Raw genomic sequence first — 15,174 nt, forward strand, 5'->3', positions numbered from 1 at the left:
CCTAACCTCACCATCCTTGAGTTCCAGGATGGAACAGCTTTTCTTAAAGGTGCTAGAGAAAGATGAGGAGTTGTCATGGTGGATTCACAAATAGAGGTGTTTCTTACTCAAGTGCTTAGGGCTCTGAGACGTTTGTGAATCAGGCCCAATTTTAAAAGTCGAGGGGGTGAGGAGGCAAGTGTGATGGCAAGTCACCCCAAGGGGCATTCTGCAAAGTAAGTCTTGTAAAATGAGTTGCAGGTCCCCACGTGATCTTGGATCTCCAGTGCGAGCAGCACAGTCAGGTAATCATCCTTGGCCCTTCTAACCCACATTCTTTAAGCGTGTGGTAGTGGGTGGCCTGGGGGTGGGGTGCGTGAGGGTGGGCTTTGGGTTCAGGAGGCCAGGGCTCTGGCTCTCTGCTATATACATCCTCTGCCTTCACCTCAGCCGTAGGCAGTTCACTGCCCCTCCCCCGGCTTCAGTAGTTTTATCTGACAGCCTCATACCCAGGCTGATGAGAGACTCAAAAGAGGGGTATACAGAGCCTGCTTTGTGAACTGTAGCCTCTGGGATCTGCCATGAGGAAAAGGGAGAGGAGCACTGGCCTGGTGGCTTCTGCCTTTTTAGGGCCCCAGTGACACATGTCAGCTGACAGCAGGCACCAGGACTGTACACCTCTCATCCCCATCGCCTAGTACTGGGAGGAAGAGATAAGGCTGAAGTGACAGCAGGAGATAGCAGCGAGGACAGGCTCACAGGACTCCTCCACCCCTGAGAGCACTGCCAGTCTGAGACACACCAATTCAGGGAGGTAGTGATGGCAGAAATCAAACCAGCACTCAAATCCAAATAGAGATTAACCAAGAATGAATCTTCTGGGTCTTGGGTCAAAAAAGGTGGGTGACCTGGTACCCCTGGGCTCAGATGGCCATGCCCTGGGCTCAACCCTGCCTGGAGGTTTAGGCCAGGCTGGCTGGAGCATAAATCCTCATTCATCAACAATTTGCCCTTGCAGGCCCTCCTAGTCCCCCAGGAATTTAGGTATCTCTGGCTCAAGGGTTCATAACAACCGCCCAAACATGCCTGGCTCAAAGCAGATTCATATCCTGTCTCAAACACCCCTGAGCAGCAGAGAGAAGGCTGGGACGGCTGGGATGCGTGACCTGGGGGAGGAGCCTGGAGAGGAGTCCTAGGATTTGGTGATCCCTGCTTCCCACAGCCTGGAAGTGCAAAGTAGACCTGGGTTCAAATTCTGTTGATACCGTTTCCTAAACGTGTGACCAAGAGCAGGTGACATGTCCTGTCTGAGTTTCAATTTCTTCATCTAGAATAATAATACCTACTCTCTGAGAATTATTGCAAGGAAAAGAGTTGTATACATGTCAGTTTCATGCCCAAATAACTAAAAATATAAACTGGAAGGGGAAAGGTAGGGAGGAATAAATACACTGTTCAAACATGGCATATTTCCTACAAAAAGTGTTAAGGAAATACCTTGGTAGGATGGTTGTTAAGGTTCTCATGAAAGAGTAAACAGTGGAAAAGGTTGGTGAAGCACGACCCTGTGTGTCCCTTGCAGCCCCTGTCCCAGTCCCAGTCACAGGGCTCAACAGAAAGTGGACTGGGTGGAGGTGCCCTTCCGGACCCCAGCCCCAGGATGGGGACAACACCAAGCAGGACTCAGAGTTGGGGTGGAAGGCGGGAGTGTGTATGAGAAAGAGACAGTGCTTAGCAGGCTGAGAGGCATCACAAGAATGCAAGGAATCATGACCCAGGGCGCTGAGCAAGTGCGGGTTTTACACGCGCTCCTCACAGAGAGAGAAGCTGAGGTGTGGGAGGCATAGCGTCGCCCCTGAATCAAAGTAAGACAGAAGCCATCTGGGGACCACAAGTACCCAGTAGGACTCCCGGAATGGGGTGGGGGGTTGTTTGGAGATATTCACACCAGTTCTTGCTCACTGACCCCTGCCAGCTGTTGGAACAGAGTCAGGACACCTGCCTGGAGCCATCCATGACCTGGTCCGTAACACTCCTCTCTCAACTCCCCTCACTGAGCTCCCATCAGGACCACAGCCCCTAACTGTACAGATGGAGAAACAAAGGCCCAAGCAGCACGGTCAGAGCACAGATAAGATCTTAGGTCTCCCAGCTTCTAACCCAAGGCTCTGTCCCTGCTCCCCACTATATGCCACCCCTTTCACTACCCTAGGGGTGGCCTTGGGGGCAGTTACCAACCTCTTTGCTTCAAGATTCCTCCCCTGCCCAAGTGTACTAGACAATGAGGGGCTACCACATCCTGACTTGCTCCTGGTGCTCCCTCCTACTCACCATCTAGTCAGACAGACGGATGGCTGCCTCGATCTCCCCTCTGGGAGATGAGGAGAAGGCCCCCCTGACCCCTTCTTCCCCCAGCTCCTCTCCTCTGGGGTAACCGGCCTTGCCAGTTTGGGTGAGAAAATTCCCAGGTTGCCTAGGGGAACAAGGCAATATCCTGGGGGCACTGTTCTAGAAGACTGAGCAACGACTTGCGTGATGTCACCAGGAAGCAGCAGAGAGGTGATTCCAGAGGCTCCCCTGGAAGGGCCGAGGACAGAGCACTCTGAGGTCCCCAGGGCTGGCATGGCCTTGAGGGATGTGTCCTTTACAGTTTGATGGCAGGCGGCAACAGGTTCAGCACCCTAGTCCCACCTGGAGCCGGATCTGAGTGTTTGCCCAGGGTGGGTCTCCTACCCCTGCTGGGCCTCACTGAGCAAACAGCTCAAACACTGCCCTGAGTGAGCTGCTAGAGCCTCAGGGAATCACAGAGCACACAGTCAGAGTGACCTATTATCCCCTCTCCTGCTGGTGACGCTGACACAGCCAAGCGCTGTGATAGGGACAGAATCAGTCAGTTCAGTCACTCAGTCACTCAGTCGTGTCCGACTCTTTGCGACCTCATGAATCGCAACACGCCAGGCCTCCCTGTCCATCACCATCTCCCGGAGTTCACTCAGACTCACGTCCATCGAGTCGGTGAGGCCATCCAGCCATCTCATCCTCTGTCGTCCCCTTCTCCTCCTGCCCCCAATCCCTCCCAGCATCAGAGTCTTTTCCAATGAGTCAACTCTTCACATGAAGTGGCCAAAGTACTGGAGTTTCAGCTTCAGCATCAGTCCTTCCAAAGAACACCCAGGGCTGATCTCCTGGGTGATAGAATAGAGGGACAAAAATAAGTGATTAAATAGTTAATCCCACTAGGGGATTATAAGTAGAAAAATATGGGGAAAAAAACTCCTGTAAATTAATGATTACTCGAAAAAGCAGGTTTGCTTAACCACAAAACTAAGCAGGCTTGCTTAGCAACAAAACCATGCAACAGAAGCACAGGACATGCCCCCAAACAATAAAACAATGGTGCCATGAGACTCACATCCAGACACTGAGCTCAGTCAGTTCAGTTCAGTCGCTCAGTCGTGTCCGACTCTTTGCAACCCCATGAATTGCAGCACACCAGGCCTCCCTGTCCATCACCAACTCGCGGAGTTCACTCAGACTCAGGTCCATCGAGTCAATGAGGCCCATCCAGCCATCTCATCCTCTGTCATCCCCTTCTCCTCCTGTCCCCAATCCCTCCCAGCATCAGAGTCTTTTCCAATGAGTCAGCTCTTCACATGAGGTGCCATCATTCCTTCCAAAGAAATCCCAGGGCTGATCTCCTTCAGAATAGACTGGTTGGATCTCCTTGCAGTCCAAGGGATTCTCAAGAGTCTTCTCCAACACCACAGTTCAAAAGCATCAATTCTTCAGCCCTCAGCTTTCTTCACAGTCCAACTCTCACATCCATACATTAATGACCCCCAAAACAGGCTCTGTGCACACACCAAAAAACCCCATCATTTATGGAAAGGTGACTTTTCAAAATGAAAGACCCTCACTGTTCTGAGACCTGAAAATATTTTTTGAAAGTGCTATGATAGTCCTGGTCTAACCATATAGGGAGGGACAAGTAAACTTCCCTGCCCTGTCTGGGGAGGAGCTGCTGATGGAAACGTCACGTCTACTCAAGAGAGACAAAGAAGGTCTTCTTCCCCTCCCCACTTTTCGTTTGATTATAAAACTGTAGCCCTCTAAGTTCTGGGGGCACTTCCCACCCATCTGCTTGTAAGCCTCACAAGGGTTTTATTCTCTTAAATCATTTCTTATCTACTACTTTGCTCTCACTGGATTCTTCTCCATGCTGACATGAAGGACTATGGTATCGAAGCTTTTCGGAGCCCCACTGAAATGATCCCAGTTGGTTCCACGATCACACCCATCTCCTGCCTCAGTCCACACAGCCACATACCATCTCAGTCTCACGTGTGGGAATCCAACAGGGGCACACTGGCTTGAGTCACGCCAGGTCACCCAAGTAGGCTTGCCAGATAAAACACAGGACACATCTTGAAATTTGATTTTCAGATAAGGAAAATTATTGTTAGCATGTTTCAAATATTTGCTAAATCTGGCAACCTTATACCTGGGGCCCTGTCATACCCCCATCACACAGCCTCAAAGAGCTACTCACCAGTCCCCTCACAGACCTCAGTCTCTTGCCTGCCTTGGGAATGCAGTCAGCACCTGGGTTACAGCTGTTGTGTGCATGTGCGTGCACACACACACACACACACACAAATGGCCTGGCACATCCTCTCTGTGAAGAGGTCCTGGGGCAGAGTAAGAGTCTACCACACTCATTTTGTCTAACCTTCACAATAACCTTAGGTGGAAGGTCATGCTGGGACTCTTAGCCCCACTTGAAAAATAAGGAAAATAAAGCCCAGAAAGAAACAGAACCTATCGGTGGTATCCCCACGTGAGCTCTCTGGCAGGGGGAAGAAGGGGTGTAGGGGAAGTCTTGTTACACCTGGGCCAGGCTGTGTCCCTGGCAGGTCTGAGCTCCTCAAGCAGGCCTCTCAAAGGAGCCTCTTCCCCCCAGGAACAATAGCCTAGGGATTTGGGGGTGGGCCCTCTGACCCTTCCCCCATTCAAGGGTGATACTAATAGCTCCCCCAGAGGCCCCTCTAGTTCCAGGAGGTGGAAACTGTTCTGTCAGGGCACTGTGGGCTCAGCTTTGAGATGAAAAAATATGAAGAAACCAAAAGAAGGAAGGTGTGTGTGTCGGTGGGGGGGAGCTTCCAGAAAAGAAAGCATCGTCCCAGGGCTGGAGCTCTTGCCCTGGTAAAAGAGCCAGACAACCTAGTCCTCCCCAAAGACACACAAAGACACCTCCACCCCTACTGCCATCCAGCCTGAGCACAGAGCTGAAGGGAGGGCCTGGGGTCAGGCAGATGGATCAAGAGCCCCTGACAAAACACTCCAGGGCTTTCAGAAGGTTGCATCGACCCAGCAATCGAACTGGGTTCCTGCAGGCGGCAGTGCCTAACAGACATTAGCAGGAGGAGGACCAAGCCTGCAGAGGGGGTGCTGGCCATCTGGGTCTGGGGCCCTCCCAAAGAGGGAGTCTCCATGGTTCTACTCTGGGCCCCACCGACTGTGGGCAAGGCCTGGCACCTCTCTGGTCTGTTTTCCTGCTGAGGTGCTTAAGATGCCTCTCTCCTGGCCTGGGGCAGCTGGGTGGGCTCTGTAAACTGTGGAGTCCTGCGTGGTGGGGGGTGCACGCAGTAGAGCTCTGTTAGTCTCTTCTTTCCTCCAAACCTAGGAGCACCCTGGGCATCAAGACCCTGCAAGGCCCAGAGAGAAGCTCCCAGGCCCTGGAGTTCTGGGAGGGAAGGACAGGAGCAGAGGCAGCACAGATAGGGTAAAATACCCTGCTCAGCAGTCTAGCGTAATAGCTAAGAGCCTAGGCTAGGGAGCTAGGTTGTCTGGGTTAGAACCTCTTACTGTGTGATCTAGAATACGTTACTTAACCTCTCTGTCTTGGTACTCCCATTTCTGTGAACAAGTAAGCTAGTAGGACTTACATCATTGCCTCCAGGATGAAGTGAGTTCATGCATGTGGAGAGCTTAGCACGGTGCCTGGCAAGCAACAAGCGCTCAATAAACGCCACAGCTACTATCAGTTCTTGTCTCCTAAGCTCCCTTACCCTAGGTCTGGCAGCTGTCCCCAAGGCATAGCCTCTTTTCTAAGTCTCTGCTCCTTGACCTGGAGGCAGTGCCTTCCTCTTCTGACCTGGAGAAAAACAGTCTAGGTTCACCTGGAACCTGGAGGGCTGAGAATAAAGCAGAAGTGGCCATTATAACATCTTGCCCTGCTTCCTCGGCCCAATTCCTAACAGAGCTACAAAGGCCTGGATGGGTCCCCTTTGGGAGGCCTTCACTCAACGACATGAGCTCCTTGCATCCACACAGCCTCCCTTCTCAGCGTCTGACAACAGGGCACCAGGACAGCAGCAGGCCCCAGGGAGCCTGGTTGTACCCAGCCAGCTGGCAGGACAGTACTGAGATGTCCACGCCCCAGGGGCTAGTTTCTAGGACCCTTTGAAGGGCTCGTGTGGGGAAGGCTTGCTAGGAGCTCTGTCAGTGAGTGGGGCTGAAGACTGTGCCCTGGGTCTGGGTTCATTTTGAGGTCCACAATTCATACCTCGGGCAGGCCTAGAAGCAGCCCAGCTTTCCTGGGGCATTGCTGTGTTGGGGACTCCTGCCAACCACTGCCCTCTGCCCTGAAGCACTGGTACCCCTGGTTAGTGGGCATCTCCACGGTGCTTCCCCAGGGGCGGCTGCCTCCTTCAGCACCTTCTAAATTTAGGGCTTGGGCTCTGTGACTCATTACTGAATCTGCTTTGCTACCCTCCTCCAGGAGTGTGCTCCCATGGTATTTTTATCTTCTGCTGCCTCAGACTGATTAATAAGGCCCTAGAATCCTGCAGCAGCCACACACACACCACTGAGAGCTCCCCAGTCCACCCACCCCAGCTCGGCTCTGGACTGCTGACCAGGTCCTGTACTCCCCTTCCCTTCTATGCCCCAACCCACAACCCACCCAGATGTCCACATCTGGCTCCAAGTGTGCCTTGCAGTGGCAGAGGGAGAAGAGAAATGGAGCCAAGGCCTGCCCCCTCCCAACCAGCTGCCAGGCAGAGCCCTGGCCAAACACCAGGACACCTGAGTTCTGGCCTAGACTCACCCCCACCTTACTGTGGGGCTCTGGGTGAGCTCAGCGGTCATCTCTTTCCTTCTCTATAAATAAGGGGTTTGAACCAGACCTCCACTAGGGTGGCCTGGACCAGAGCTGAAAGTACCAATGGACCAGACCACCACCTTCAAACAGGGTGAGCTGGGAGTAGGGTATCTGATATTGGGCCCTGTCTTCCACCCAGGCGCCTCTCGACCCCCAGCTCCTGATCTGTTCAGGGGACACACACAGGTCAAGACCCTGCTGTCAGCCTTTTGGGACTTCTGCCCTGCAGGGAGGAAGAGTCATGGTTCTGGTCTCACTGCCCAGGGCTGTACTGTGCAGCTTTACTGGGCAAGAATCACCTTAACTCTGGACCCAGGTCGTCGGGAACATGCATCACATGTGTGTGGAGGTGTAAATGCTCCCTGCCAGGTTCCCAGTGCCAGAGGGAGAAATGGGGATGCAAGTGTCCCCCCAACCCTCAACTTTCACAAACACAGGCTGCCTGGCTGCAGAGTGGAGGTATCTGGAAGGCAAACAGACCAGAGGTGGTGGCATCTCCACTCCTGCCGGACTCTGGGAGAACCCTATCTCCAGCTGGCCTCCACCTGTGTTCATGAGTAACAAAGAGCGACTAATAGTTACTGAGCGGGTACCATGGGCCTAGTGCTGTTATATGCACTTAACAGTTCTTAACTCATTTAATTCATAGTTACACCTCAGAGAGCCCTGGATACGGCTTACCACTCCCACTCTAGAGACAGTGAGGCTCAGAGTAGGGTAGTGACTCACCAAGGATCACAGCATTAAGTCACTGGGAGGGCTAAAGCTGAGTCTGACTGCAATCCTGGATTCTGTTTGTACCCTAAGGTAGCTCTTCTCAGCGTATACATTAGATACTCAATAAATGTTTGATGAAGATGTTTGATCAGTGCCATGTCATGGAAAGATCCCTATCCTAGTCCAGTTTTACACCAGCTCCTTGTGTATCCTGAAGAGAGTCTTTTCTTCCGTTAGCCTCAGTTTCCCCTGCTGAAAACAGAGACAAGTGAAGGCCTAGAGAATCAGACAGTCAGAAGTGGGGAAGATCTTGAACTTCTATTTCTACAAACACCTTCCTTTCATGACTTGCCTGAAGAGGCCCTATTTGCAACCAGACCTTAGCGGCTCCAAGCCCCTCCCACACCTATGTCCAGAACTTCTTAGAGCACTCCAGAGAGACAGCTGGGCACAGCCCCGCTCCAAGGGACAGAGAGGTCAGTATCTTGGTTGGTGGTATGGTTTGCCCACGATGCCACCTGACAGCTCCACCTGGTTGGGCGAGTGGCCCCTAAAGCCTCTCAGCTCAACCTGCATCACCTCCTCTCCTTAGCATCCAAGCCAGCACAGGCACCCCCTCCAGCTGTCACGGGCAGCTGTCAGAGCCCCAGATGGGATCATCTGAGCACCCAGTTCCTCTCGGGTTCAGAAACAGAGACCACCCTTTTCCATTCAGGGTCGGTCCCCTTAACATTAGCCCCTCATCTGTCACATCTGATCTCCTTCCCTTACCTGGGCCACTCTTCTGAGAAGTAGGATCTGTACAGCTTCTGCCACACTGTCCTCTGTCTCCAGGATTCTCCAGCTCCTCCTTAATTTCTTGCCTTTGGTAGTCATCTCAACAGAGCAGGGTCTTCCTCCACTAGGCCCAGCAGGTAGGAGAAGGATTAGGAATAGGGGCTTCTCTGGACTCTGGGCACAGTCTGCCTTTCTAAGCCTGTATGCAACAAAGACACTAATTCTGGAGGTGCAGGGAAGGGCTCTAAGCCCAAACGCTGGCAGCCTAGGTTTTAGTCCTTGCTCACAGACTGCTGAGACCTGGAGCAAGCTCCTGCCCCTGTAGGGGCCCTCAGTTTTGCAATTTGTAGTATGATGAAATAGTTCCTCAATCTGCAATCACCCGATTGTAATAATCTTCTGTCCTTATAGATTGCTCGGCAACTTAGTTTCTTTTCTGCGTCTTATTTGATCCTTCCAATATCCTATTTCCATTTACAAATCAGAAAGCTTAGGTCCTCAGGGGAACAGAACTACCAAGGTCACACAGCAACTCAGAGACAGAGTCTAGAGTCCTTGCATCCTGAACCATCGTTGGTCCCTCACACGCAAAGATGCTAGGACTTTCGCTATCACTTTCTCTGACCCGCTGACCCACTGGTAAAACGAGTGCCCCAAAGATCAGATTAACAGACTCAGTGAAGGCAGCTGTGCTTAGCAAACCATTTAAAAAAAAAAAAAGGCAGAAAAATAACGGGACCGTTACGTTACTGTTCATTACTGTTATCTTTGCTAAGGCGCCCCCGCGTGTCCGTCTCCGGGCGCTCCGTTCGCGCAGGCGCTCTTTGGTGTTTACAGAAGCCCTGAGGCCCGGCATTTACGCGTGCGCTTCCCGTCAGGGATCGCCCCACCGACCGCCGTCGGACGCTGCTTTCAAGTCCCCTAGTGGTTGTGGCTGGAGTGTAACTACGGTTCCCTGGGGCCCGGTCGGCTCCGCCTTGGGTTGAGGCGTCTCTACAACTCCGGAGCGGCGGAGACCTAAGCAGTGGCAGGGAGAGGCACAGCGCGGTCCCTCCAGACTCCTGCATCTCAAGTCACCGTTGCACTAAGACTCCAGTGCCAACTTGCGGGCCCCTCACGGCACACTTGGCGGCCGCGGTGAATTGGACCGGAACTGACCACGCGCTGCCTCATGGGAGCCTTAGTTCGTGGCTAGAACCTTTCCGGAGTTGGACCGCTGTTTAAACTACATTTCCCAGAAGTCCAAGAGGCCAGCGTCGCAGAAGACGGGCCCGGGGCTTGTTGGGAGATGGAGTGTGGCGATGGTAGTGAGTTTGTGTACGAAGGGAAACGTGAAGAAGCGGTGGATCCTCCGGCTTTTAGCCTTGGTTGTGGTTCAAGCTACAGTTACACGGTAGCTGTGAAACGAAGAGACTAGCGCTGTTGGGCTGAGTGTTGGGCTGAGACTACACTCCCACGGGTCACCATCGCCTGTGACTCTCATTTCTCTTAACTGCTTGTAACGATGGAAATATTCTACAGCTGCACTGTCCAATAAGGTAGAGACTAGCCTGTGGCTGCTGAACATTTGACATGAGGTTAAGTGCCATGAAGGGAGAAAAATATTTATTTGAATTTATTTAAAAATTAAATCCAATTAATTACTTTTCAGTTCAATTTAAAGAGCCACTTATGGGCTCAGTTCAGTTCAGTCGCTCAGTCGCTTCCGACTCTTTGTGACCCCATGGACTAGAGCCTGCCATGCTTCCCTGTTCATCACCAATTCCCGGAGCCTACTCAAACTCATGTCCATTGAGTCGGTGATGCCATCCAACCATCTCATCCTCTATCGTCCTCTTCTCTTCCTGCCTTCAATCTTTCCCAGCATCAGGGTCTTTTCCAGTGAGTCAGTTCTTCACATCAGGTGGCCCAACTATTGGAGTTTCAGCTATGGCTAGTGGCCACCTTATTCCACAGCGCACAGTGTACTAGACCTCCTCGTGTTCATAATCAACAATCATCTTCCTGGTTTGTGAGACCTAAGATTTTATAGTTTCCTTTCTACTGTCGACTAAAAAAAAGTACACCACGTAAAAGTTGAGAACTACATTTTATTTGCAGCCTTGCTGTTGCTGCTGCTGCTGCTAAGTCACTTCAGTCGTGTCCGACTCTGCAACCGCATAGACAGCAGCCCACCAGGCTCCCCCGTCCCTGGGATTCTCCAGGCAAGAACACTGGAGTGGGTTGCCATTTCCTTCTCCAATGCATGAAAGTGAAAAGTGAAAGTGAAGTCGTGTCCCACTCTTCATGACCCTATGGACTGCAGCCTACCAGGCTCCTTCGCCCATGGGATTTGCCAGGCAAGAGTACTGGAGTGGGTTGCCATTGCCTTCTCCTGACTGAGGACTATAATCTGGGTTGGCAGCCTCTTAGATAGCTCTGCAGGACTGTTCAAAAGAGGTAAGGGAGGAGCAAGGAATTTTTCCTGAAAAAAAAAAAAAGTGTAGTGAACATCCAAAGATTATTACTATTCATACACAAGAAACCAGACGTCAGAAATTGACTTTTAGTGCCCTTTTATGTATGGGAAGATGCAAGCGTCTAGGCTCACTGAAATTATTCCTTTGGGGTGGTTTTGAACTGTGGTGTTCGAGAAGACTCTTGACAATCCCTTCGACAGCAAGGAGATCCCACCAGTCCATCCTAAAGGAAATAATTCCTGAATATTCATCGGAAGGACTGATGCTGAAGCTGAAACTCCAATACTTTGGCCACCTGATGCGAAGAGCTGACTCATTGGAAAAGACCCTAATGCTGGGAAAGATTGAGGGCAGGAGAAGGGGATGACAGAGGATGAGATGGTTGGATGGCATCACCGACTCAATGGACATGGGTTTGGGTGGACTCCGGGAGTTGGTGATGGACAGGGAGGCCTGGCGTGCTGCAGTCCATGGGGTCGCAAAGAGTTGGACATGACTGAGCAACTGAACTGAACTGATGCATCTTAAACTATCTAGGGTTAGTATACTGTTTTTCTCCATCCAGAATTCCCCTTCAGGGTGCACCCATTGTGAGGGGTAACTGCAGGGGCTGATGACTTGATGGCAGGAAAGATTTTTGTTTACTTACTTGACAGGCAACATTTTTTTTTTGTCCACACTGCCTGCTTACTACACTCAGTCTTTGCAGATTCCACCTCCTGTGTGTGTCCCTTGAAAATCTGAAAATTAGTTCAGGCTGTAAAAACCTGCTGTGGTATTCATCAGGCTGAAATAACAGACAGAGAGAAAGCCAGCCACAAAATTAATAAGAAACAAGATTTTTCCCAGGGACATACTGCAGCTATAAAATATCATAACAACCTTCTTCTTGAAGTGACTATTTGTTTCTTACTCACTGAGCAATTTTGTTTTCTAAAATCATAGACTATCAGAAATTTTGCTTTTAGAATAGGAATGGAACTCTTGCCTGGAAGAGCTAAATAACTAAGAGGACAGGGTTTAAAACCCAGGTGTGGAGAGATTCAGAAAAGGGACTTCTAAACATGTATTCCACATGAGCCTGAACTTTATTGTTTCCAAGGAAACAAGACCCTGAGTCCACTGAGCAGTCCAGACCTGATGTAGGCTCCTTTACTCTGGTTTGCTTTGAGCTATCAAACTACTGCCTGATTTACATTTCACCTAATTCTCTCAGATCCTATAAGAACTCTTTTTCTTTGTGTTTGGTAGGACTCTCCATGATTCCTCTGATGTGCTGTCTTCCTCATAGCAATGGGTCAATAAACCTGACTCCATTGGACTATGGATTGTCCCTGGTGGTCTTTGACTGATTGGGTTAGAACACCCTGAAATACTGGTGTCCTCCAGGTTCCCTCACAGGCCCTCTCTTCACTGCATACTCTCTTTGGATGACCTCATTAACTTCCATCCATAAGCTGATGAGCCCACAATTTATGGCTTAGGTCTCTCTTTGGCCTCTGAGACATCTACTTCTGGTTGACTCAGGTTCCTTAAACTCTGTGAATTTAACACTGAATCTTTCTTTGGAGGGGAGGGGCAGCCACTTTTCACTGCTGTGCTCCAAGTAAGAACTAGGCACTGACCACCTCTGACCATGATATGGGTAGGGACACTCCTCACCTGGGTCAGATACCTCCTCACACACTGTCCTCAAACTGCAGCACACTGGGCAGCTGCTTTTCACATAGGTCAGCAGCCCAAACCTTAGAAAGCTAGGGGGGGTGCGGGGGTTGGGGGCTGCAAGTGGAAAGTGGGTCTCAATTACTCTGCCCCTTTCCCCTGATCCCTCAGTAATGGCTGGGGCCTCAAGAAAGAGACTGCAGAGGCAATCCCACCTGTCTTCCCCTCCTCATCTCTCATGGTCCCCTCCCTGGAAGCTCTTCCAGTGGTGTCTCTAGCTCATCCAGTCTTAGACCCTACTAGTGCCTTGGAAATTTCACAGCCAACTGTTTCACAGCCACTGAGCCTGGTGGCTATGTAGAAGGGTGAGGTGTGGCCTGCCTGCTGCCTGGAGGGAGGGTGAACGTTGTGGGAAGAAGCTTCATCTTGGGGTGTGTTTGGTTTTCTCTTAAACACAGCTAAAAGCAAATACACTTCAACATTTTGAGGATTTAACTTCCATGTGAAGGACCCTCTAGCCATTTCTATTCCACTTCACCTCTGCCACATCTCATCTACCAAAGATGTTTGTATTCCTCTTATTCATGTAACTTTGACCTGACTTTTTGGAAAATGAAAAGGGGTCATCTTTCCCATCCATTTCAAAGCACTGTTTACATTTACCCATATTGACTGATGCCCAAATCACAAGTTTCTCTCCTTGGTGGATGTAGCTTCAGTATCCCATTTCAAACATTGTTTTCCCTTTAAAGCAATAGTCAACAGTGCATTCATGTGGTTTGTAAGGAAGGTTGGGGATCCTAGGACCCCATCAGCTACAGATGAGCTTGTTTCCCTCAAACCCTGAGTGTTTTGACCTCTTCATGCTTCTAAACCATTTAATTTTTAGTTCTATATTGTTTAATTCATAATCTTTGGTGGACCATTGATTATAGACACAAACAACTATTTAAAGAGAAGCATAAAAAGAAACCTGTAAATCTGTCTAAAGATGACTGTTACCAGATTCTTGCATTTATCCAATCAAAATTTATATACAGCATATCCAGATGTCACAGAGACTACAAAGCCACAGCTAGAAGAAAGAAAAAAAAAAAAAAAGCAGACACGACGGCTTTTCGTGTATGGAGAATAAAGCCAGTCCCCTCTCACAGGTGTCATTTGTGAAAACGGCTTGCAAACGGCAGTCTGAACCTTTAATCTCATCATTTAGAAACAAGACATAAACGTTAGAAGCAAAAAAATAAGCCTGTTGGATTTTAAAAAGTATTATGAAGTATTTCAGACATATACTTCCAATGTTAGGACTCACAGATCCAGTTTCTCCTTTGGGTTTTACTGAATTCCATCTTTTGAGTATACCATATGCAGCCATTCATCCTGTCATATACTGGAGTGCAACTGCTGGGACCAAGAGTGTGTTTGAATGATTGTGTGTGTGTGTGACTGTGATGTAGCCAAAGTGCCCACCCAAGAGGTTAGGTCTGTTTACACTCCCACCAGCAGGAATGATGGTTCCATTTCCCACACCCTCAGCAACTCTAAATATTAAAAAATTTCTTAATTTTTACCAACCTGATGACTGTAACGTGACCTCTCATTCATACTTTAACTTACATTTCACTAGTTGCGCATAATTTTTTCGTGTGGACCATTTGGTTTTGTTCTTCTGATAAAATCATTGCCCATTTTTATATTAGGTTTCCTGCTCTTCGGCTTACTTGTGGGAGTTCTTTCCATCCTTTGGATTTTTACTAATTTGTTATACATGTTGCAAATATTTCCTCCTCATCTACCTCTCTATCTGCTTCTGTTTTTACTTTGTATATAGTGTCTTTTTTTGAGAAAAAATATCTAACGTAAAAATTACTGTTTTAAGGACTTCCCTGGTCTAGTGGTTAAGACTCTTAACACTTCCACAGCAGGGAGTGCAGGTCCTATCCCTAGTCAGGGAACTAAGATCACAGGAAGCAGCCTAAAATATATATACATATATTACCATTTTAATAATTTCTAAGTGTACAATAATTCAGTGGCATTAATTACATTTATCATATTGTAAAACCATTACCACTATTTCCAAAACTGTTTCATCATCTCAAACAGAAATTCTGCAAACATTAAGTAATAACTACCCATTTCCTCCACATGCCTCTGTAACCTCTAATCTACATTCTGTTTCCATGAATATGACTATTCCATATATTTTATATAAGTGGTCACAAAATATTTGTCCTTTTGTGTCTGACATTTCATGTGGTATAAATTTTCAAGGTTCATAGAAGCTATACCATGTATCAGAACTTCATTGCTTTTTATGGCTGAATAACATTTCACTGTATGTATAAACCACCTTTTGCTTAATTGTTCACCTGTTAATGGACATGAGTTGTTTCCACCTTTTTTTCTATTGTGAAT

The sequence above is a fragment of the Capricornis sumatraensis genome, chromosome 16, assembly GCF_032405125.1.
Source record: "Capricornis sumatraensis isolate serow.1 chromosome 16, serow.2, whole genome shotgun sequence".
Taxonomy (NCBI): domain Eukaryota; kingdom Metazoa; phylum Chordata; class Mammalia; order Artiodactyla; family Bovidae; genus Capricornis; species Capricornis sumatraensis.